This window comes from Terrapene carolina, unplaced genomic scaffold, assembly GCF_002925995.2.
Source record: "Terrapene carolina triunguis isolate 2854851 unplaced genomic scaffold, T_m_triunguis-2.0 Scaffold96, whole genome shotgun sequence".
NCBI classification, from domain to species: Eukaryota; Metazoa; Chordata; order Testudines; family Emydidae; genus Terrapene; species Terrapene triunguis.
The window spans coordinates 6,921,653-6,946,215 of record NW_020664447.1 but is presented as its reverse complement, the minus strand read 5'-3'; positions in this window follow the sequence as shown (position 1 = coordinate 6,946,215).

Sequence of the window (24,563 nt, the reverse complement as noted above, 5' to 3'; positions counted from 1 at the left end):
ACAGACTCTGAAGAAGTCTTGCCCAATTCTCAGTTGCAGAATGTGGAGCCCTGAAGTTAGAGCCTATAAAGAAGGGAATGGTGGAAGAACTTGCTCCACAGGCAGAAACACAATGCAATACTCTACAAGGGGTTGGATGTTTGTGACTATCCAGACTTATCCTAATTACTTATAATAAGATTGGAAGGGATACTAAACTCATGCCTCAGGGCTTAAGTCAGTCTCTCACTTCTAAAGAGCCACATGAGATCTAATGTAGGGGGCTAATTATTCCACATCTGCTTATTGTGGGGGTTCTTACTACTTTTTTTTTTTTTTTAAAGCCTCTGCTTTTGGCCACTGTCAGGTGACTGAACTAGATAGACCTCCAGTCTGATCCAATAAGGTAAGTCTGAAGTTCCAATGTTCAAACTGATTCTACTAACATTAACTCTTCCTTGATGTACAGAGAAGATTGGCATGATGGCAACTCTTGTTTGAGTCTAAACGTACGTGTGTGTGTGTGTGTGTGTTTTGTTTTTAACTTTCACTAAAGATTTTGTAGGCTGGTTTAACTCTCCTTTAAACAAAATATTGCAAAGCACCTTTAAAACACCTTGGTACTGAAACCTGTGTTGATAATGCGGATTGCATTTTTACTCTGATCTTGCATACTTAAAGACCATGTCTTATGTGTCAGCGATGCAGATTGTGTTCTATTTCTATAGGTATTAACTGAAATCCTTCAGAGTTCTATTCTGGGACCAACTTTGTTCTGTTCCTGGATGGTTCTCTAATTTTTTCAGTATGACGTGGATTTCCATTTCTATGCCAGTGCTGTAAGACACATTTTAAGCTGCTTGTCAGAAACCCAAGGGATATATCTCCATTGTCATGCTGATTATCCAACATTGATGATTGGGTATGTGATAATTATCTCTCTTAGTAGTTAAAAAACTAAACTGCTTTTGTCAGGCTCTTGCCATTTCTAAATCTTTTTCTTCTTTCTGTTGATGTTTGTGGGCAATATTATTTTGCTGTCCTACCTTATTAGGTATCTTGTTATCTTACTAGAACCTATTCTGATCTCCCTCCTTCCCTCCCCCCCCCCCCCCCCCCATAGCCCAGGTAGTAAAGAGAGCATATTTTCATCAAAAATATATGGCTGAAATTTGATGAAATTATGTCCATTTGTACCTTACCTTGGGGATTATTTGTATTTAATAGTTTCCAGATCAGCTTGTCTGTAGAGTAGGCTTCAAATGGTCTGGAAGTCTTCTCTAATGATCTTCTCTATACCAGGTTGAACCTTCAGCACACAATACTCTGTCTTAAAACAATTGCACAGCCTTACAGAGAAGCAGCAGATTGGGTTTTTGTGTGTGTGTTGTGGGGGAGGAAGGGGAGGTTAGCTTTTTTTGCATTCTTGAATTTACTCTTGTCATGGAGTTGACTATCTAGTCAGTTTCTTTTACTCTTATTGATCCTAGCCCTCTTTGTGCTTTTGTGGTATGGTGTCCTCTATGTTGTTCTACAACCAGTACAAATGGAACAGAAGCCTTTGGGATGGATGAATTGATTGAACTTCTGAGTGAAACCACTGCCTCAGTTTCCCTCTTGCAGGCTGGGTAAATTCAGCCCCAAATTCCACCCTTTCTAGAGCAGCCAAAGTCCAAAATAAACAAAGTGATCGTCTGAGATCTCCACCCAGTGTCTTTCCCTGGGCACAGCTCTCCTTTGAGAATCTGTCAAGCTTCTCCTACTGAAGTATAATGGCTCCTCAGCAACAGAAGAATTCACACCCTTCCCTTTTGGTGAGTCCAAACCCCCAAACAATACAGCAGGTTTTTGATCCATCCTCAGACTCTCTGCTTAACTTCCCCTCTTCCCATCACCCTCCCACAAGAGGGATCCTGTGTTCTGCTAGAGTCATTTAATCCCCCTTCTTGTGGGTTTGGTTTTCTCTGGCTTCCTAGCAAAGCTGTTACCCCTTTTTTTCAGAGTACTTTATCCACCTTTTGGCCATCCCTCTTTGAGGGCTAATTCATCCTCTGCTTGGGTGGGACTGGGGTAGTATTTTGCTGATGTAGGCCAAATTACTACCCGCTTGCATTGGCCCGCTCAGCTATGCTTGCAAATGTGTGGGTGGGGCATAGAAGCAGAGCTTGGGATCCCCTGTATTCTACCCCTCCTTATCCACCTGCCAAAGAAGAGAAAGCTGGGGGTGCACCATGTCCACTTACAGCATGTCTACGTGAACACTTAGTTCACAGCAAGCCAGGGTGTGAATCTACCCCTCACCAACTGTCCATGTGGCTCTTGCTAACACACTAATGGTTTTGTATTGTACTTTAACCCACTTCGAAATGGAACTGGATCAGAGTAAAGCTCACTATAGAACTGTCAATGTGTGTCAACAGGAGCCACATGGACAGTGAGTTTGGAGTGTGGCCTTGGCTTGCCACAAACTAAATGTTTGTGTTCACCTGCCCCCTACCCTTGTGCTTCTGGCCTCATTCCAAGGACTGGATAGCTCAGGCATAGGAATAAAAGGAAGGGTTTACGCTCCTTAAATTCAAGCACATAGTCTAAGACAGTCTAAATCTAACAAAGTTGAATGGCATCATATCAAGTTAAAATGTATGACTATACCTATTAGTGTTGATATGTGGACTGATAACTTCCAAGATTATTTTTCACCAAATTGTAATAAAATATTTGTGCACAAAACAATATAGTGGCCCTTTACAGGACATCACTGTTCTAAAGAGCACAGACTAATTCACAAAACAATTGCAAAACTTAAAAATTACTGCCTCCACACAATAGAAAGCTATCTTAACTATTAATGTGGGTCTGAAGTATACGAAATATGTGAACAGGAGTTCACAGCTAGGTATTCAAGGTCATGCCATGTGTTTCTGAAATGGTTATTTCCCTTATCGATACAAAAGATTGATGCTTCAAGACTATCCTGTGCTTCCAAAAAAAAGTCCCACCTGCTGGAGTTGCTGCATCAGGAAATTGCATCAGAGAAGAGCTATACACTGTATTTGTTAGCTGGCAGATGTTCTGTTAATTGCCCACCCATTAAATATATCTTTAAAATGTGTTTTAGCAGTGTTTACAGATTTTCATAAACCAAGACTGCAGTTCTATTTTTACCCCTATCTTTTGCTGAATCTAATTCTCTCAGCCCATTTGAACATTTGTGCTGAGATAATAGGATGTTATTGCAAGACTTCGAGAATAGTGTAGGTTAATTACACAATGCCTAAAATCTTCAGGCAGATAACACTGGGACCAACCCAGCTCTCAGTTGTGTACGTTAATGGCATTGACATAGATGGTGATATCAGTGGAGCTACATTGGAGTATATGAGGGAGAAATCTGGCTAATCTGAGTCTTAATTTGTTACTAACTATAGAAGGGTTTAGCATCTTGTGGACATGCACCTAACATCTATAACTATAGATGATACGTAGGGGGCACAAATCAAAGTTCTGATTCAGCAAATTGTTTAACTCTTAGCACACAAGTGTTTTGCAGTGACTTAAATGAGACTGCTTGGTTGCTTAAAGTTAAGCACATGCATAAGTGTGAGGGTTTTTTTTCTTCTTCTTTTCTTTCTTTCCCTGAATCGGGTCTTAAAGGCAAATCCAGCACGGGTAGCTGAGATATTTAGATCATGTCTCACAAAAATATTTTTTTTAAGTCTGGATTTTATGCTGTGACCTAAACTGACCATAATTGCCTTGATATATGATGGTATACATCTATCTGTAAATTTACAGAGTTATCTAGATGAATTAGAGTGTTTTCTATATTTCATTAATTATTTGAAAATTTCTTAAATGAAAATGAGACTCTGCACCTCTCCCTACCCCCAAGAGGTGTAATTGATTTTGATATAAGCCTTTACCTCCATAGCCCTATATGCCAAATTAATTTTAAGTCCCAAGGGAAATAAGTTTTGATATTAGCATTGTCACTCATAGGGGCTGACCCAAAACCTGTCAACATCGGTGAGAGCCTTTCCACAGATTTCAGTAAGCTTTGGATCAGGCCCAGAGATCCTGGCATTCAGACAGTTTTTTGACTTTTTAACCACTGTTACTTCATGGGTAGCAAATGAATGCCCAGAATGCACTGGACCAAATTCAGACCTGGTGTAAGTAGATGCGATTATTTTCAGTCACATTGCACTAAAGCTGCTTCCCCCCCCCCCCCCCCCCCCCCCCCAAAGTGTGAAGTTGTAAATTGGCTGTGTGCATGTGAGTTTTTAACCACGTAGGGTTTAAAACTTTCTTTATATGCCAAGTTTTAACTGGGAGCACACTTGAATGACTGGGCTCTGATGCTGTGAAACTTTTTGTAAGTAAAACATAGTGATATACTATAGAGCTAGAAAGACTTAAGGCTGTGATTTTTGAGCTACTAACAGTTTTAGGAATTTTCTTAAATTGGAAGCTTTTATTTTGAATAAAATGAATTGTTTTGTTCTCTGTGCATAACGAATTGTAATGCAGATCTTTCTGTTGGATCTCAGAGCTCAGTCAGACAATAGCTCTGTGAAACGATGAGAGCGAGAGGAGCATTCTGGATTTACTAGTTAATTGCTGGATATTTGGGATCTCAGCTTCTTTCTCCGAATTGATCAAGAGGAAGACTCAGGAAAACAGGTAAAGGAAGGACATGGAGTGCCTCTAATGGAGTAGGCCATGGGTAAGTTTTTGGCTTGATATGCTTCACAGTGCTCTAATACAGGTCTTTTATATAATACATAAATGTCAATAAATAGTAAATCAGAACATATTGCATATCCTATCATGGATGTGCAGCAACTGACTTCCAAAGATCTCATTCTGTACCATGTACATCAACAGTCAGCACTTAAGTTCTATGGTGATGGATGTTGTACAAAAATGCAAGATAAGTTGAGTTTTTAATTTAGTCCCTATTTGTCCAAGTAGCCCCATTTACAATATTACAAAGAGGCTACTTGCATGGAGAGATGCTCTGATATCACTCATGAATGCAATATAAATGCTTGCATATGGTGGTCATGGTTTTCAGAATTGGGCCTTCAGGGCCACATCAACTATCTCCAGGATGGAAGAAACTATGTAATAGTTAGAGGAGAGGCAAAAGAAAATGCTATTCTTACAGAAGAATAGTATGAATCAGGGACAGATACATTAGTCTTTAACTGAAGGTTTTAGTGCATTTCCATTTGTTTTTTCTCCTAAACTTCCCTGAGTAAACAAATTTATTAGTGACCGACTTTATCACAAGCCTCACTTATGGCACATTAATTAATATTTGAAATATATTTGAGCAACCGGAAGAGCTGTTTTGTTAGAGCTACAACAAATAACACTGCATCTTATTTTATGGTAATAAAATATTGCTGAATGTTTTATTTATGTCCTTCATATGATTCTGAAGACACAAAAGCAAACCCCAAACTTGAGTGAGTTAGATACAGCAGAAAGGGATATTTATTATTCAGACTTTTTCATGTGTTAGTCTGATGGATGCAGCAATATATTATTTCATTATATCACAGTAGATAGTTGAGTCTGAAAATCAGAAGCTTATTGTGCCTATGAGCACTTTTCAGTGGGTCTTGCCATCTGTACCTCCCAAGGAGTTCTGTACTTTTAAAGGTCAAAACTGCCACGAGTCATTGATATACAGCAGTTTCCTTGGCATCAGTAGAAGAGATACAAATCATGCATTTCCAAATTTAGGTACAGCGTTAGCGGACTCCCGTTGGCGTCTGAGTCTTTCCTATGAGTCATTCCTGTTCTGTTAATCTTCGGTCATCTGAGAAACAAGCGTGCACGCTAATGAAAAATGGAGTACAAGCTTGTATTACGTTCCCTATTAGATTCAGAAATCAAATTTAGCGGAAGGAGTTCACTTTCAGAATGGGTGACTCCATCATTTTAGTTCACTTGTTAGGGGAGTGGCAGTTGTGTAAAACACCCTTTGATTGTCATTTTTATGTTTCTCTTCCATATGGAGGATGAGATGTTTCAGCCTAACTGTAACTTTACACCAGTGATTAAATATTTTGCTGTTCATTGAGCAGGACATGATTTTAATAACAGGGTGGCTGAAACATTGTACAGAGGGAACAGAAACTGACTAGTACAAACAAGAATGTTTCAAACGTATACCTGGATTTCTTTCTAGAGACAAGTTGATTTAATTGCACTTATAGAGCCGTGTCCTGCTCACCGTACTCGGCATGAGCAACCCCACTGAAATCCATGGAACTTCTCACGTGAACAAGACAAACGGAACTTGCCCCAAAGGCGGTGTTTTTAATAGAGGTCACTTGAACCACAGTTCCCACTTTATTCATGTATTGCATATCTGAGTGTTCGATGAAAGGGCAGTCTGTTCTAATCTGCTACTTACCTACATAGGACTATCCACTATCAGAATAATGGACTCTCTGGGTATGTCTACAGAGCAAAAGAAAGACACTCAGTAGCGAGGCTCCGAGTAACTGATTTGGGCTCACGCAGAGGGGCTGAAAATAGCAGTGTAGATGTTTGGGTTTGGGCTGGAGCCTGGGCTTTGAAACCTTGCAAGAGGGAAGAGATTCAGAGCTTGGGTTCCAGCCCAAGTTGAAATGTCTACGCTGCTATTTTTAGCCCCACAGCTCAAAGCTCAGGATCACCAGACTTGTGACTTTGCTGCCTTGGGTCTTTATTTTCTGTGTACATGTACCCTTGGGGACTTTCAAAAGAGCTGTGTGCAGGCTTCCGTGACAGTCAGTAGTAAATTATTTCAATGGGAACGGAGTTAGACTGATGCTGAGAGCTTTTGAAAATCCCAGCCTGCCTTTTTACCGTGGCTGACTCTAACATTTAACACTGTCCCTATGCTTCATAAATACACAGGGCTAGGTTTTGCCCTCAGATAGTTGAACTTCTTTATCCAAGTGAAAATTGAATCCCTCAGGCTCAGTCCTGCTCTTGAATATCTAGTAAGGTATGCATCACTACATCTTCTGAAATCATAACTGTGGTCATCCATGCATTATTGCCCCAACACAGCATCTCTTTACACCACCTATATACGACAAAAGATTGATAATACCATGGTTGCTTTAGAAAACTGATTATTAAAATGGAGAAGGCACCTATTCTACATATTTTCATACATACCTTTAATGCAACAAACTAAAAATAGAAATCCCGAAACAGGCATGAGGATAGAGCTTTGTGAAATCTTCATAGCTTTAGGGGGCATAGGCTTAAGTGAAGGGAATATTTGTGAGAAGAATTCATATTGGCATTCTTTTAGGGTAGACTGGAGATTGTCTATCAACTGATATTATATTTAAGCCAAAATTGTATGACTGACTGAATTATAGTAGTGTGGGAGCACCACTAGAGTTAAGGTTGAGTCATAACTGTTGACAGACCTTTCAAAGTCCTCTCTGATAGACATACTTAGTTAGATTTTTTTTTTTAAACTTTGTGTTCCTCTATACAGTGTAGGGTAGGTTTAATGACCCAAATTTCAAGTCAGTCAATTGAGCCCCAGGGAAAAAAACCACCCCTTTAAAAGAAGATTTCTAGGTTGTTTGTTGGCTTTGCTCAGAGCTAAAGATCAAACTATTGATGAAATATGGGTCAACATAGTCTCAATCTGAGTTTTATGTAAGCTAGTATATGACACTCACAAAGTAGCGTATGGACCCTAAATTAGGGTGACCAGACAGTAAATGTGAAAAATCGGGACTGGGGTGGGGGGTTATAGGAGCCTACATAAGAAAAAGACCCAAAAATCGGGACTGTCCCTATAAAATCGGGACATCTGGTCACCCTACCCTAAATTGAGATGGGTATTTAAGAAAATGTACATTGTTACACTGTACACGTGCCAATACCAAAGAACAGGTAGTTTCCATTCCTACTGTTTTGTATGTGCTCTACAATCCAAGTGGTTAATTGGATTGCTTTGAAATTCAATATGCCTCATGGATATGCTGGGTAGTGTTAATGACCCAAATTTTGGGTCATTTGACAAAAGGGGTTCCCAAGTTCCAGAGCCTCCCCCCCAAAATGGTTTGCTTCTGCTGCCTTGTACTGATAAATTGAGAGGTACTAATGCCTGAATGAATCAGCACTGTTGTATGTCGTGGTGTAGCAGTGTTGATCCCAGGATGTTTGAGACAAGGTGGGTGAGATGAAACTTTTTATGGGGCCAACTTCTGCTGGTGAACAAGACAAACTTTTGAGATACCCAGAGCTCTTCTTCAGGTCTGGGGCTACTCAAAAGCTTGTCTCTTTGACCAACAGAAGTTGGTCTGTGACAGGGCAGCTGTCCCTCACTGGCTGGCAAACAGGGCTGGCTCTAACTTTTTTGCCACCCCAAGCAAAAAAAAAAAAAAAAAAAAAGAGCCCCCCCCCCCCCCACCCCCCCCCCCCCCCCAAGCGCCGCCCCGCTGAAACAAAAACACCCCCCCCCCTCAAGCACCACCCGGCCGAAACACCCCCCTCCCGAGTGCCGCGCCACGCCGCCAAAACAAAAACAACCCAGCTCCCCGAGTGTCGCCCGGCCAAAACAAACAAACAAAAAACCCCGAGCGCCCCCCGCCACCCCAAGATTGGCCTCCCCTTACAAGGTGCTGCCCCAAGCACGCGCTTGGTCAGCTGGTGCCTGGAGCCGGCCCTGCTGGCAAAGGGTTAATAGCAGCCCTTGGAGCGGCTGTGCAGAACCCAGCCAATCAAAGAAGAGAAAGCAGCGATGGACAGTGAGATACCACAAGAGGATGGTGCCCTGGGGAGCTGATAACTGGTATACTTCATGCATATCACGGCTCTAAAGCACTTAGGAGCATGATGGGAACGTACACTCGGCTGAGTGGAGCAGTTCACACATCTCCGCTATTGTTTCAGGTTGTATTCATCTCCATGTTCTCAGTTCAGCTGAAAACATTCCCTGAAATTGAATGGGCTGCTTCATACCTTTCAGCGCCTCCTATGCTGGAGATGAATATGTAGAGGACCACTTTCCCTCCATTGTCCCTCTCTTTCCTGTTTAAAGGACAACACTTCATATTGCTCTAAAATCTGCATGCTCGCACAGATTTTCTTGATAGTTGCTATGCTTTGTGGAAACGCTGAATAGTGTTAATGACAGATATTTGGGATAATTTGAGTCAGCAGTTCCGGAGACAACAGCCCTGGAAAAAATAGCCATGTTCCAAAAAGTTTCTAGTTGGGTTTTTTCCACACAGCTGCTTACATAATAGCTGGATATTTGGTATTCTATTGACCTATATTATAGATCTATCCTAATGTACCTTTTAATATATGAATTGTTATATTCCTAAAAGAGAGAACTGCTCACAACAGTACAACATGCCAAGTGATAATACTTCTGAAAATCTATCTTTTTAAAACATCATCTCCCAAAAGCCTTGGCCATACAATAGTTCATGTTCCAAAAACTGGTATTTAAAAATCCAAGCTATTGTTTTTGCTGCAACCTAGGAGTGTGAAACAATATCTGGTACCAGTAAAATCTTGGGTGGGGAGGGGGGGAATTCTTGGAACATCCTTAATCTCAAATGGCTAAACAAACTGGGGGGGAGAGAATGTAAAAAAAATTACTTCTTGGTTGAGACCTTTTAATGCCAAGTGTTAGCCTAGAGCACTTTTTTTTTTTTTAAATAGCGGAATGTTTCATATGTTTATAAATGTTTCTTGTAAAGCAGAGCCAATGATGTACAATCACTGTAGGGAAACTTTATAGTCTGAAACACCCTAAAATTTGTTTGAATTACTTTAATGCATATTTTAAGCACATAAATTTTAGAGCTATGTTAAGTTTCCCTGGCAGCTTGATCCTTCAGAGACTATGTTTTGAGTGACTGACGACTATCTGTTAAATTAAGCAAAAATTAATTCAACTTATTCGAGACTCATTTCTTGCTGGGGCCATTGAAATCATCTTCGACAAAGAATTATTCTTTACAGCAAAAAGCAAGGGTATGTGTGAGGTTTTTTTTTTTTTTTTAAAGTCTCATGTAACTAACAAGCGCAGTAGCATCAAATCATAGAAAAGAGAGAGGAAGAGGACTTCCTTGGTCATTTTAGGTGGAATCCCTGAAGCAACTTAGCCTCCTAATTTCTATTTAGGCTCCACTGATCTGAGTGGAAGTTAAGAGCCTAAGGTTATGCCTACGCTACAAACTTTGGCTGACACAAATTACAGTTGGCACTGTGGTTGGCACTGTGCAGTCACTGGGAATGCTTGTGTCAATGCACGATGCGGTGCACACTGGGTAGGTATCCCAGTGTGCAACTTGCCACTGTTCAGCACTATGACTTGTGGGAAGTTTTTGGCAATAGGGGGTGGGGGCAGAAATGAGTCTCTCAGGAGTGACTAGGAATAAGTAGTCAATTTCCCAGTATACGCACCTTTCTCCATCCCCCTACTATCATGCATATCCCATAACTTTTGTGCTTTAAAAAAAAAATCCTGCACTGTCTGCAGGTTCAAGGCCTTGCAAGCACAGGACATATAATCCTCTGATATTTGCAGAGTTGCAAGAAGAAAGTCATGTTCCCTGCTGATGAGAATTTCATGGAGCACAGATTGCTGTGAGCTATAGGAAAAACCAATTCAGGGTTGTTGTGGGGGCATTTACACAGCAGCTGCAGATGGTGGAGCACCTCTTCTGGGCCTGAGAAATGTGCTCGGACTGGTAGGATTGCATCATAATGCAGGTTTGGGACAACATGCAGCTGCTGTAGAACTTCTGGCTGCAAAAGGCCATGGTCCTGGATCTGAGTGCTGAGCTTGCCCCAGCCCCCCCCATCACAGGAACACCATAATGAGAGCTGCACTGACTGTGAAGAAGCAAGTGCCGATTACACTGTGGAAACTTGCACTGCCAAATTGCTACTGGTCAATGGGAAATCATTCTAGAGTGGGAAAATCCACTGTGGGAGCTATTGTCATACAAGTATGCAGGGGCATTAATTGTATCCTGCTATGCACAATTGTGACTCTTGGTAATGTGTAGAACCGTGTGCATGGATTTGCAGCAGTTTGGATCCCAAACTGCTAGGGAGCAATAGAGTACACTCACATCCCTATTTTGGCTCACTTGCCCAGAATATATCCTGTGAAATTGTCATCATGGTGGTTTATGGATGTGTAGCAACTGATTGCCAAAGATGGTCTCATTTTATACCACATCCATAGGCAATCAGCACTTGGGTTCTATGGTGATGTGTGCTGTACAAAACCACAAGTTAGGAAGATGATGATTTGTATTTAGCCCCTATTCATCCAAGTAGTCCCATTTGCAAGGAGGTTACTTGCATGGCGAGATGCTCTGATACTATCGCTCATGAATGCAATACAAATGCTTGCATATGGTGGTCAGAGTTTTCAGAAATGGACCAATGGTAAGGGCTACTTTTCTATGGTTATGCAAGCATTGGGGATCACCAGGGGTGCTTCACTGCCATCAGTATTGGCTGTGAGGGTGCATGATGCTCACATTAAGAACACAGGACTGTCCAGAAAGCTACAAGCAGAGACTTCGCCCTGCCCCAACCAGTGGGTTACCAGTGGTGATGTTGACATGCTAGTTGTAATCCTGGAAGACCCCAACCCACCCCTGGCTCCCCTCACTCATGAAGCCATACACTGGCCCTCTTGACAGCATCAAGGAAAGATTCAACTACCCACTGAGCTGGTGCAGAGTTCCAAGGAAACCTGCAAAACACTCTCAAAAGAGGAGTCTGGGAGCTTAAATTCATAACTCTGCTTGTCATTAAATATCATGACCTTAAAAGAGACACTGGATTTATGGCTCATTACAAGACTCTGTAACCCACTACCCCCCACTTTTCCTATGACTGCAGAGGAGTTAACAGGCCCATCTACCTTGAAGGGTCCCTTAGTTTAGCATATGTGCTATCTGTTTGATCTTGTATTTTGCTGAGATTCTTAATATCTTTCCCAGAGCTGAGGAAGCTTGGTAGCCCGAAAGCTTGTCTCCCTCACCAACAGAAGTTGGTCCAATAAAATATATTACCTCACCCACCTCATCTCTAATATCCTGGGCCTGACATAGCTACAACACTGCATAGACAGTTTTTAACCTGAACTCAACATGCTGGCCACTGTGTTCTATACAGAGCTCTCTTCTCATTTTAGATGCATTTAATGGAGCAAATCCTGGCTCAATGTAATGTGTACCTCTGAAACTCCGAGGCCAGGAATGAAATCAGGGGGACTCCACAGCTATACTATTCAAAATCCACATCATTCACGCTCTGTAGGCCATGCACAAATAAAGGCAGCGAGGGACATCCTGGGGCAGGCTTATGGATAAAGTGTTGTGATGCGCATGGTTTAATGCCTTTCCTTTTCATTGCCAGCAGCCCATAAGCCCCTTCCTCCAGTCCGATTAATCCATCTCTGGGACCAATTATTCGGCTGGGCAGTTGTGCAGGGATTGTGCTACCAGTGAGAGATTATTCATTAAATAACCAGTTTTAGGAAATGATGCTGTGATTTCCTTTCAAACTGACCTCAGAGTCAGGGTGAGTGTGCAGGGCAGTCGAGTCTCACACAGACTACAGCTGTAGAAAGAATAAATGAGCAGTTTCCAGCCCCCACTTCCAATAGGTCAGTGGATGGCCTCTTCCCAAGTATCCTGGTGCCACTGCTGTCATCTCTCCTCTTGCTCTTCTGTCCCACTTCCCTCTGCTCTCTCTGTGTCTCTGCTGCTGGATTGGCAAGTGTTAAAGTAAACACACTGCGATCACCAGCAATGTTTGATTGGCTCATGACCATGTTGAAGCAATGTAAGAATTCAAAGACCAAATTCTATTTTTCCCTTTCTCACCTCCCCCAGGATGTTTTGTGTGTGGTGACTGTGAATATATTCTAGTCTAGTGGGGGAGGTTTCTTCTTTTTAAATCTCTTGTATCTTAATACAGCCTATCTATTTATAAAAGGACAGATCGCTCCATTTTAGCCTGGCCCTACATTCCTCACTCAGGTTGAACTCCCATTGAAATCAGTTCAATGTTGTGATTTCAATTAGTTGTTCAACTCAAAATCAGTGAGTTTCGCCTGAGTAAGGATTGCAAAAATCATGCTTGTCCTAGGATGGCTCCTTTACTGGGGACTGATCTAGTGTAATGACAGTGAGCAGCAAAGATTGCTAATTAAACAAGACTCAGTGAGCAAAAATCCCATTTAGGGATATATTGTCTGTAGCCCAAGTGCGGGGATGGGAAAGGAGAGGAAAGTTCGAGGAACATATGCCACTCAGTGTGTTCCTTGAGAAAGGGCCAGGTATGACAGCAGAACTGCTTCCCTTTAGGTCCCCAAAGTTGTTACAATTTGGGGCCTAAATCACCCCAAAGGGAGTGAGGAGGAGCTAGGGCAAACCCCCACTCCCACATTCCGGTTGGTGGAATTGGCCATGGAGAGCAGGCTATTCCATCCCAATGGCTGGTGAAGCATTTATGTGAGTAGCAGGCATAATCCCTCTTGGAAGCTCCCTATGGGGTGGTGGGGCTCCTTGCCCAACGCAACACCGATGTGGCCCATAATGGAGATGCATTGTCAGGTATCAATAGGGCTAAATTCTGGCTTCATTATTATTTATTGCTATTAATTTAATTCAGAAATGGCCAGGTAGTGATGAAAAGAATAAAGATCAAGTTATGATGGGATGTGGTGAATATCAGTGTGGCACTTGTACTCAGGAAAACCTGTCCCAGTGAAGAGGATTCTAATGTTCCCATAGCAGGCTGGGATACAATGGACAGTCTAAGATGTAGAGGTTTATATCTTGTACAGTCATTTCTTTAAATGGTAATATAACTTTTCCTGAGCCATAGGATAATGGTATGTAATGGTAAATGACACCATCCTTTCACTGAGTTGTCTGCAAATACAGTGAGCTTTTTGTGACATTCCCCACCCCAGGCTAATGGCAGATTAAACGGTAAATCCTCTCTTTTGCTGTTGATACCGTGATGCAGTTTTTCTTTCCCCATCTATTCAATATGTGTTGTCACTAAGAATATGAACATTCCTTTCACACACACCTGAGGTATATCTACAATGGCATTGACTCCCTATCCTGCCATTCTCCCGCTTCCAGCCTAGTCGCCTCAGAGGGTTCTTGTGGCTAAATGAGTGTAAAATCAGGATATTGCTGGTATTGCACGGATGACCATGGGGAGCAGTGGCTACATGTTCCACTCCGTGTTCATGTGGATAATACAGATAATGGAGGAGAGCAGACAAAATTGATGTTATTACAGCCTAAATCTATTACATTCAGTATACTGGTTATATTACATCTAGGTCAGAAACGTCACTGATTTCCAAATAAGAAAATTGTTTGTGCTCTTTTTTTGCTGCTTATGATATGTAAAGACTGTCCTGAAAGGTGGCTTTTTGCAAGGTATTTTTCTGACTTTACTGTTTTAAAAGAGAGATTCAGGTCTAATTTATTTTGTTTTTCCTGGCCGTTTCAATGAACATGTGGAGAACAAGCAGGATTATGACAAGTATCAAGGAAGTGAAACCTGAGCAAATGAAAGGGGAAGGGATTTATAATCAAGAGCCTGATTCTGTTATGCCAAGACCTCTTTGCACAGCTCTGGCAGCATAAAAAGGCCTTAAAGAAGGGAATTGGTCCCCAAGATATCCCCTGCACATGGGTCCTCCCCGACCATCACAGAGATGGCATAATGGCTCTGTGCCAGCCCTGCTCCCAGCCCCTATTGTAGGGACATTGTTGGGGTGCAGGCTACGGGTGGTGCAGGGTGAGAAGGGAACATGGCTGAAGTATGCTGTGCTATAGCTGGTCTCCGATTCCGAGGCCCATAGGGGATTACGAGAAGGAAAGCATAAGTTAGGGTTGTCCTAACTTACAATAGGGGCTGTGAAGGTGCCAGGCTGCTCCAGAACTTGGGAAGTGCAAAGGTTAGAAACTTTTGTCCCCTTGCTCCGTTCCTATCCCAAACATAAGAACAGAGTAACCGAGAACTGGGGCCAGAGGGTATTAAAATTCATTTGTTTCTGTTAACTGTAACTTCAATGCCTGACAAGCATGCGAGAGAAAAGATTTTTTTTTAAGTCATTCCACACCTCTGCTTCTTCAAGTAAGGCTGGAGAAAGCCTGAACTCAAGCTCTGGTCCTCCAGCGACCTCCAGCAAATACATAAAGTACAAGCCATTATCCTCATAATGTTGTTTCTTAAACTTTTTAGAAACAACAAAACTTTCAGGCCTTGATCACAAAAGAGGAAAAAATCCAAACTTATTTCCCTTCTCAGGTCACCTTTCATGGATATTTTCTTGACATTTATAGATATGGATATTATTACAAATGGAGCTGGGACAGTTAGTAATGTAGAAACAGCGGGAGCAGCTACAAATGGGCTACAAATAATCGCTTGTCAGTTATGTAATTGAAAGAACATCTTTTAAACGGCTTAATTTGAACGTTGGGTAGCAGTCATGTATGTTTGTATCTTAAGGAATCTGGTGGTGTGCTTGTTCACTGACTCACAGTACAGACAATGATTTTTCTGTCATTGGTGTGCATGTGTGGAATGACGTATAAACGTGGACAACTTATTGTCTCCTCCCCAGCTCCCTGCTTCTCTTTTTTTCTGTTAATTTCTCTCTAAATCACAGAATTCCCACAACTATTTCAATGCAGGCTGTTTGTTCTCTGTGTTGTGGGAAAGGTTTTGTGTAATTCATTTGGCATTTCCATGCAGCACCAATGAGTTCAGGGTCAATAGTTTGCATAAATCAAAGAACTTTTCAAAACTAGAGATGTAGTGATGCACTCTCCAGCCTATTGCAGTCACTGGACTCCACAAACAAAACCAGTGAGAATGAATGTCTGTCATAACATAACATGATAGGCCCATGACAGCTGTGTTTGAACAGCATTCTCCAGAAATGAGAAACAGTGCCTTTTAAAAAAGACTTATTCATGTGGTATACCAATTGCTCCTGACAGCCGCCCTTTTAGTTCATAAAGAAACTATTAGGGATGATGATAAACCATGCTAGTCCATTTACTAGCATAACAGGAATTATTAACTCTAATAAATGAAACATTATGTAGCCATTAGGTAACGGTTGTATGGCAGCATAATGTCTGCACGATGAGTTGTAAATGGATTTGGAAGGCACCTAAGTTGGTTATTTATTGACTATATGAAACAGAGTTATTTATTGACTTGGTCCAATAAGTTTGGGTTTCCAGCTGCAATTTGATTCTAAAAATTTTATGGCCTATTCAGTATGTGTGGTGATGGAGGTAGCAGATTTTTTTTTTTAAAAGAACTGATACATTTACAGTGGCAATGATTCTAGAACAAATGAAGTTTCTCTTTCCCTCCAAATCAGTTAGTTAATTTTATTTTAAAATGTGCCTCTAAACTAAAAGGTCAAACCTGATAAATTTAATCATGAGAGAGACGATGCTATTGGTGACATTGAAATAATGGCTCCAAATAACACACTCGCCTTCTGTTCCAGCAGTAGTCGAGGCATCAGGCTTATGCAGAATATGACACTGTTAAAGCTAGGACAAGCATGACATTTTTCTGGTCTTTGTTTGCCTGGTAAATTGTATTTGCTCTCTCAGGCTGCTAGAATTCTTTAGAAGATTAAAGCAAGTAAATAAGTTGAATTTCATGGGATATAGTTTTCACATTGAAATTGATTACATTCATCTTCACTGCATCTGATTTAATTTTTAGCCTTATTTCATTCTCTTCTCTGTCCTCCTCCCTCCCAGAAGGGAAAGGCTGAGGCTACAAATCTGATTCCAAAATAAAGAGAGAGGAGGGAAAATACTAAACCAAACAACCTTCTGTCACATTGTGGAGTTCAGCTTTTCTTTTCAAAAGCATGTGTGTGTTAGTATTTGATGTGTGTCTGTGTATTTTACAGACACGATGCAGAGTGCCAAAGAGAATATTGGAGCTGTGACATCAATGCCATTTCTGCCATCTCTAAAATAGCTGTGTATTGCTCTTATTAAATACAAAAGACAGCTGTCTTCCTTGCTATAAAAGGTGTTTGGAAAGCTCCTGAATGATGTGTGTCTGGAAGAGAAAAGGAAAACCAAGCACCTTCTACTGAGCAGAGCACTGTGTTTAGTCTTTTAATGGAAACAGACCTTGGGGGTCTAGTTAGGGACAGGGTAAAAAAAAAACCAAACAAACACCATGTCTAGAAGCTGTGGTGGAGGAGGACAGAGTAGGAAAGACGTGACGTCTTAATGGAAGGATATTGTACCAAGACGTCATGAAGTCTCGATGAGGGTAGTAAAGGCTATCAAGGGGTGACTTCTGCTTTTCTCTCATGCTGCGCGGAAAAGCTAATTAGGGATGAGTCTCAAAAGATGCCACAGAATTTAAACAAGCTCTCAGATGTGAGATGCTGGCAGAGTAAAACTAATTTTCCCCTGCTCTTCTTGTTCTCTGCTGTGCTCTGTTAAGCTGCTGTTGCCTCACAGCAAGAGACAGAGCAAAGGAGCAAAAGGCTCTTCTGTGATGTGCTCTTGAATATTATCTCAGCCATAGGATCACTGCCTTTTCTTTTTTTAAGGCCAATTTTATGAGGCCTCTTCCATGTGATTGGTCTCTTTGCACTGCCCCTGCTCTGGGAATAAGGTCTTGGAGCACGTAGCTGACCTGCTCCTACCACCCACTCTTCTATGGGAGGAGAGAGGAGGTGTACAGGAGATTTCAGCTTCTGACTGGCGCACCCCTTGGTCCCCCCCACACCCACCAAGCCTTTCTGAATATTTGGTGTTTTCCTTGCTGCATTTGTCAGTATTCGGTGAGAGGTGGGATGCAAGTCAGGTATTCTTGCTATAACACTTAGAACTGGTCGGGAATTCTTCGATGAAATGTTTTCCCTCCAAAAATAGTGCTTGATTGTAACTGAAGCTTTTTGCGAGAAAGTGTTTGCTTTGACACATTTTTCAATTTGAATTTTTTTGACAAGAATAGTTTGAAGATGTTGAAATTAAAACAATTTCAAACCAAAAAAAATTCAGTTCTATACTTGGAAATAGATGCAAGTTTGTTTAGAGTTTTAAGCTAATTATAAGGAAAAGGGGGGGAAAAGGTTGAAATTGAAATAAAATGCTTTGAAATGATCAAAATCACACATTTTGGTTGACCCAAACTGCCTTTTTTTTTCTTTTCTTTTCTTTCTTTTTCAGATCCTCAGTGCATGGGAATTTTTAGGCGATATTTTTTTTTTTTGGGGCGGGGGGAGAGTCCAAATTTGTTTTGGGAAAGTTTTTTGAAATCTCAAATTTTCGTGGGTTGGTAAAACCATTTCCTACCCAGTTTTGTTAACACTAAGGGCTTGTATACGCAACCCAGTTGTTCAGACTACAGTGGTGTGAATTACAGTGGTCACCAAAGTGCTGGGCTCTAGCAGCCCTGTGTGGACTCTGCCAGTGCCTACTGAAAGGTACCTAGCTTGCATTAATGTAGTCCTCTTGCAGCATCCGCACAGAGGATTTATAGCACAGCACTTTGTGTGCTACAATTCATGCTTTTGTAGTCTGAACAACTGGGTACACAAGCCTTAAGAACGAAGACCTCGTACACTTTACATTCTGGAGTCAGTTTCCAGGTTTTACATGGAAATAGCTTTTGCTGTTCACAGAACTAGGACCAAATTCTAATCACAAAATAAAATACTGCTCCATGTGAATAAGGGGATCAGAATCTGGCCTTGGAAACAGCAGTTACAACTTAGATGTACCTTTTCCTTCCTTCCCCAGACCCAGCCTTATGTGCACTGGGCAACCTGCTGCTGCTGCTATGGGCTGACATCTTTTCTTTGTCCATTGGATCCCAGCTTCTGTACTCCCCAGTACAGAACAGTCATTTGGGATATTCTCCCCTGTTACAGCCCCAGGGATGGGAAGAAGGAAGAAGAGAAGACAGGACATACAGGTAACAAGCAGGAACTTGCAAAATGGGGCGAGACAGGAATACAAGGGAGTGTGGAAGAGTTCTGCGTTGGAGGGGAAGAGGATGCCAGACAGCTAAATGCTGCTTGAGTCTTTGGGAAGTGTGGAGGAGCTAACACATTAACAGCACTTGACATCTCACACAAACTACTATAGCCACTCTTTTTACATGGGCAGTCCCCTGAGTTCCAAAGTCTGGAGAAGTACCAAGAAATCATCTAGGTTCTCCAGTTAGTGCAAGGATCTTGTTTTGGCTAAATGACTGTGTTCAGCCTCCCCAGCTCCTCTAGCCAACGGCTTGCTTTCTTCCCTTGATGCATTGTAGCACCCTTTCCAGCTCCTTTTCATGTGCTTTCTCTTCCAGTTTAAACTGAGCGACTATAATGACAGCCATCTTAGTTGTCACAGGGGATTGAACCAGGGACATCCAAAGGTGAAATGACTCTCTATAGCTTGAGCAAAAGGACTGGGTCCTGTAGCAGGGTCGTATTCTCCATGGATTGATCACAGAAAGGAATGCATAATACACACTGGGTTACACAATCTGTCAGATTGCCTTGCCCATTGTTCTGTCATTTTTCTTGTAATTCATGCTGATGCCTTGGGGAACTCTTTCCCCCCCAGACTTATTGCTTTTTTAAAATGCTACATCAATTACTTACTGTCCGCTTTGCCAACCAACTGCCTCCCCTCTCAATGATTCTCACATAGTCTCAGAAAAGTTGTAAGACCAACTGAAGGCTGGTCTTTTTTAAAAAAAAATACTGCTCTAAGTAACCTTAATGAGAATATTTTTGAAAAGATGTCATCGGTTACTCCAGTAGTTAACGTCTTTTGCTTCTTAACAAGATAGCAGCACATCAGTTGGAGAAAAAGGACATTTTCGGAACAAGATCTGTTTAGATGTATGTAACTCTTGCGTACCAAGAGTTAAAGAAAAAACTCAAACGATATTTCTTCATATTTGGAAGACTTCCAGAATATTTTTACCATAGTTGCTAAGGCATCCTTGGGTTCCACTCTGAGGCTTGGTCTACACTAAACCCCCAAATCGAACTAAGGTACGCAACTTCAGCTACGTGAATAACGTAGCTGAAGTTCGAAGTACCTTAGTTCGAACTTACCTCGGTTCACATGCGGCAGGCAGGCTCCCCCGTTGACTCCGCGGTACTCCTCTCGTCTAGCTGGAGTACCGCAGTCGACGGGGAGCACTTCCTGGTTCGACTTATCGCGTCCAGACAAGATGCGATAAGTTGAACCCAGAACTTCGATTGCCAGCCGCCGAACTAGCGGCTGGGTGTAGACATACCCTGAGTCTCTTATGCCTGTCCTTTGATTTGGCTGCTAAATTCTAGACAAGGAGTGGCAAACTGATTCTTTTAATTAGTATCTTTTAGATTTCCGGGCTGATCCTTCTATTCTGTCTCCACCCTCTACTGCTATATTACTGCTGTTCAGACTCAAGTCTCTCTCTACACAGTTTAGTGAATGACATAGCTGGCCATTTGAAAGTTGTACACTCTTGCCCTCTGCTCATACTATGCCCCAGGGTCACGTATGCCTATCATCTCCTCTCATATCAGAGTGCAATGGCACACAATATGATCAGTCACTAGGCGGAAGAGTGTACTGAAAATTGAAGTCTCTAGGTGGATTGGTGATGGGGCTAGAGGATCTATCATCTCTAGGTTGCTGAGTTGAATTGATATTGACTGAAAGTTACTATTGTGATAAATCTGTCTTTGTATGGGTATTGTATCTTTAAGGCCCCTGCCTGTTGAGGGTGGTCTTCATAACCCCATTCTCAAGTGCAGACAGAGTTTGGAATGGGAACACAGCTGAGTGGTGAACTCAGAGCAAGTCTGATGTTCTCCTTACAAGGAACCATTTCTGGATTGTTTACTCCTGTTTATGTTAAAGTGGGCACTGCGTCTACTACACTCAGGCCTGCTGATGAGGGGGCAAAGGGGGCAATTGCCCAGGTGCCTGGGCGTTGGCAGCGCAGTGGGGCAAAAGCAGGCTTCCTGCCCATCCTCACTCCGCACCACTCCCGGAAGCGGCCGGCACGACCCTGCAGACCCTGCTGATTACATTGAGCTTTCTTTTCTACTACTGTGTTGGATCAGGGACAACTCCCTGTACGCTGAGCGTCACTGACAAGTGACTGGTGCATTATTTGATAGTTGTCTGAACTGTATGACAGGGAGCTTGCTGGTTAGTCTCATTATTCTCCTTAAGACCTTCCCAAAAAGCTCCATCACAGTTGTTTGCCATCTCAGCAGACTGTGGCTGACTCATGGTGTGTGTGTGAGCTTCCCTCTCACCCCTAAAGATGGGTCTGTCCAGGAGAGAGTGGAGATACATTGGAGCAGCATAGGGGAAGCTTACACTGCTGTGTCTGTACATTACCTGTTCTGTAGCTAAACTGGGCACTTGAGTCACCAGAGCTACTAACCTGGCACCTGTCCTAAAAATGAAATTCTCCCAGATTTTGAAGGAATTAAATTTGCTGTGAACCATGGCACATGACTCCCTTCATTACTGCATTGCCCAATATCCACATGTGTCTTAGATGTCTTTTTTGGGGGGAACTGTACTAAATTAGGCTCTGCTGGCACAGAGGCATTGATGTTCTGTACTGTTCTGCAGGAAACCACTGTTTGTGAGCAGCTTCAGGATTCACATCTCCTGCACTAGAAGGAGATCTCAAGAGTCCTGTTAAAATGGTACTGCTCCACTGGGAGGGCAATCTAGTGTGATTTCACTTCAAAAGTTTTTTTTCTCTTACTTAATTGGCCTCTCAGAGTTGGTAAGACAACTCCCACCTGTTCATGCTCTCTGTATGTGTGTATATATATCTCCTCAATATATTTCACTCTATATGCATCCGAAGAAGTGGGTTGTAGCCCACGAAAGCTTATGCTCTAATAAATTTGTTAGTCTCTAAGGTGCCACAAGTACTCCTGTTATTTCTGCCTGTGGTGAAGTTCAGCTTAAAACAGGGCTGCCAAACTCATTTAGTGGGAGAGTTGTAACTAAGGTCCATGAGCCAGCGTACACATTTCAGGACTACATACTCCCCTTGATTCACACCAGAACTCCCACTGATGTCAGTGGGAGGTTTGCACAAATATCCCTGGAAGAACAGGGCCTGTATTTGGTAATTAAACTTTAATTTATCATCCCTGCCAGAGATGGTATACTTGGGGCTAATAAAAATACTTCTGAAGAGCCTTTGGGATGCATAAGATTATCCCAAACATCAGGTGTTTAAAAAAAATCCAACTTCTTGTTAGAACCCTGCAGAACCCCCCCCCACCCCAATGTCTACCCACCCTCTTCAAATTACACACATTGAACATACATTGTGTTAGACTCAGTATATTTTCCAGGGACAAAGTATGAACACTTCCAGCTAGTTTGCTCAATGTTCTTGTTCCGAGTGGAGTGGTTTCCTGCATTGGTTATGGATGGAAAAAGTGCTGAAATGGGAAAACAGTTTTTAGATTCCCCAGTCCCTTACCCCCTCCGTATCATGAGGCAGTTTACGGTGGCTGCTGTTAGACAGACAGAGAGACACACACACACACATTGTGCCTACTCTGGAGACTTTGTTTTGTTCTTTCTTATGCTTACTCCATAAATAATTCTGAAAGTTGAAGTTGGGAACCAACGTGAGGATATTGGCGGGCAGAGGGAAAGGTAGTTTTTGTGCTACGAAGTGTGTATGTGAGAGAGTGGTGAGGAGTTAGAGGGAGAGATAACGAGGTGGTGCCTGCATCTATGAGGGGTTAGGTGGGAGTGATGGGCAGTGGGTGGGGAGGGATATAAGACAGAAATTACTGCTTTCCAACATACACCAGTCTTTCTCCCTCTTCAGCTGCAATACTTGCATTCTTTCCACTAAGCTGTCGCCACTGCCTCAGCTCACCCATTCCCAAACCCCAGCCTGGGCCCCTACTGTGTTTGTTTCGCACTGGACCCTTCCTATTCAATCCATTCCTGCTCTCATTTCATGCAGGAAGTTTGGAAGATAGGCAGAGGTGATCGCAGACACAATGTAGAGAATAAGATCGCTCCAAATGCATAGGCAAATGTAAAGGCTTAGCATTGTTCCTGTTGTAGATTCACAAGGAATCCACCACAACCTGAAGCAGTCTGCTGTAGGGACACTATTACTACACATGTGATAGTCTCCTATCTTAACTAAACACACAAGGGGGTCAAAAGGTCTAAAGATCTTGGCTATACATTTCAATAAAGTACATAGGTAAAAAAAAGCAAATTTTATATGCTTTTGGACAGACAAACCAGAACACTAATTTGTAGCTATACCAGGGAAACATCCAGGCTAAGATCTCTGGTATTCTAAGAAATACTCTTTAAATAGCATATTGTGTCATTAAGAAAAAATATTTCCCAGGGCAGAATGAAACAATGAATTAATTTGCTGCCAGTGCCCTAGACCCATCAGGGAAGCTTATGTGTTTTTCAATTGTCTGAATTACCATTCTTATCTAAACTGATCTATTGATTAGTAATGATCTAAAAACCCTCAGGGCATGACTGATGAGTGAGAAAAATCCAATAAGCTCTCTTCCATACTAGAATACAAATAAGTTAAAATGCTATTGTTGTACCCTTCTAGAAAACCTGGAAGACACTGAATGAATTTGTAAACAGGATCTTCTGGATGCCATAGGCTGACCTTGAGCTCTGTTAGTAATTTCTGAGATTTGTTTGAATAAATGTCTTTCACTTCAAAGAATACATGTTTGTGGACAATATATTATTAATCAAAGTGATATTTGTAGACCTACTTATGGAGTGTGTAATACACATAGACTGGTCCCCATTTAAATCTTTACAAATGTCTTTATAATTAATTAATCTTACTGCCGCACTCTCTATGCTACGTGACTATCATGATAACTTCAGTTTTTCCAAAAACAAACTTGTAAAATTTTATTGACTATATGCATGTACATAAATATTCCATATATAAAAAATAACGCAGACATCTGTCCCATATGACTGAGTGGCACAGTTAATGTCTATGCCTCAGTGAGCTTAAAATCTTTACCTATTTGGCCCATATTATGAACCACTCAATCAGAGTGAGGGGGAAACACCAAAACAATTTGACCTTTCCATTAGAGGACACTAAAAGAGCATCATGCTAGTAGCATCACCTACACGTAGGATTGCCTGACACTTCCCATTATAATACCTTGCTTTCAGTTGCTTATGACTTTGCTAGACTTTAAGCATTGTAACTGAAATTTTCCACTCTGGGTTCCTGCCTCACACAGACTCTTTTGAGAAAATTTCAGCAAAAATGATTCGGCCAAACAAACTGTTCAGAAAATGAGATCGGGGAAAATGCATTGTTTTATCCATGTTAAAAATATTCTTCCAATCATTTTGTGGAAGTTGTAGTTACCCCCATGCAGGGCCGGCTCCAGGCACCAAGCACCCAAGCTGGTGCTTGGGGCGGCACCTGGAGGGGGGCGGCGGCGCGGCGCTCTGGCCGCCGGGGGGGGG